The sequence below is a fragment of the Alligator sinensis genome, unplaced genomic scaffold (genome assembly GCF_000455745.1).
Source record: "Alligator sinensis unplaced genomic scaffold, ASM45574v1 scaffold857_2, whole genome shotgun sequence".
NCBI lineage: Eukaryota > Metazoa > Chordata > Crocodylia > Alligatoridae > Alligator > Alligator sinensis.
Window position 1 is genome coordinate 664988 of NW_005842261.1, and position 1817 is coordinate 666804.

Sequence of the window (1817 nt, forward strand, 5' to 3'; positions counted from 1 at the left end):
TGCGTGCCCACAGGCAGCCGCAGTGCTGTTGGTGGCAGGGGCAGGCTGAGCAAAGAGCTCCTGCAAGCAGCCGTGGTGGTGTTAGCAGCGGTAAGCACCGACCAGCAGTCGGTGGCCACCCGCAAGCGCCGCTGGTGGTGTTGGCAGTGAGGGAGGGGATGGCGAGCAGAGACTGCCTGCAGGTGCCACCAGCAGTGCTTGTCGTAGGGGATACCCTGCCAATCTCAGGGGGTGCACGTGCACCCGCATGCACCCCCATGTGTCGCCAGTGACCCCAGCAAGGTGGGTGTCCAGTCTCCTTTTGAACATCTCCGTGGTAGGTGCTTGCACCACCCCGGCTGGGAGTCTGCTCTCACAAACCGTGAAGTTTTTCCTTCTATTCAGCCTGAAACTTTCTTCTAGAAAGGTATGACTGTTGCTCCTGGTTTTCCCCCGGTGAGTATTGGTGAGCAGTCGTTTGCCTTGCCCCTGATGCTCTCCCCTGATATATATATTTATAAGCTGCAGGAAGTTACAGGCAGTCCTTGACTTACAACATTTTGAGTTACAACATTTCACACTTACAACATTTATAAATTGACTCCTTGTTTCAACTTTACAATGCCAGTTTCGACTTAAAATGCTTGATCCAATGCGACGCCACGCCAGCGAGCAAGTTGCTGTGTCACTCGTCTCCCTGGAGAACATCTGTCCAAACTTCCTTGGACACTTTCTTTAGGAAAGCAGACAGGACTCCAGAAAAACCCGCAGCCAGGACTCCTGAGAAGACTCCAGCCAAGAGCCCTTCAAAAAGTCCAGCAAAGTCACCTCAAGAAAGTCCTTCCAAATCAATGATTGCTATTTACAATATAAATATATTAATGTAGCTATATTACTCATCTATAATTGATCGAGTACAAAATTCTGGGGTATTTCTGGTGAAAACAGGGTATCGGGCCTTGGTTCAGGAACCAATCCCCCATTTATAATGTTGTTTCTTATGAGAAAATTGGTTCCGAGTTACAACGTTTCGACTTAAGACGCGGTTTTCAGGAACCGATTGTGTCGCAAGTTCAAGGACGGCCTGTATTCTCCCGCTCTACCTGGCATCGGCGAGGCTGCCACAGGAGTACGGCGTCCAGTTGTGGACGCCGCACTTCAAGAAGGACGTGGAGAGCCTCCAGAGAGTCCGGAGAAGAGCCACTCGTACGACCAGAGCCCTGAAGAGCAAGCCAGATGAAGAAAGGCCGACAGATACGGGACCACCTGGCCTAGAAAAGAGAAGTCTTCGGGCACTTTCCAAAATAAGAGGTCCGCTTGATTCCTATGTAGAGGGCCCAAGCCTGGCTCAGATGGCGTTTTCCGTGCCGGAGGTTTGAATTACGGGGGTGAAGCTGGTGGCTGAGCAGGCGTGAGGTGATTCTTGCAGCAAGTCGAGCAGGTGCGTGAGGGTGTTTCTATGACGGCGGAGGTGACATGAGGCGCACCGCGGTGTCGCGGGGCAGTGGCAAGGCCCCGGGGGGGCTTTCTCTGGCGTTGAGGTGAGGCACTGAGGAGAGTCTAGGCCCAGGGTGTTTCTGTGATGGTGGAGGTGGCGCTGAGGGGAGCCCAGGCCAGGGGGCTACATGAGGCGGAGGTGACATGAGGTGCACCGCACTGCCGGGGGGGCGGTGGCGAGGCCCAGAGAGCGCTGAGGGGAGCCCAGGCCCAGGGGCTCTTGTGGCGCTGAGGTGGCCTCAAGGCGGGGAAGCGCGGGGGGAGGGGCCGCGAGCGGGGAGCGCAGCCAATCGGAAGCGCCGGGCTGAGCTCGCCGCGCGGCGACCGTTGAGGCCGAGGGG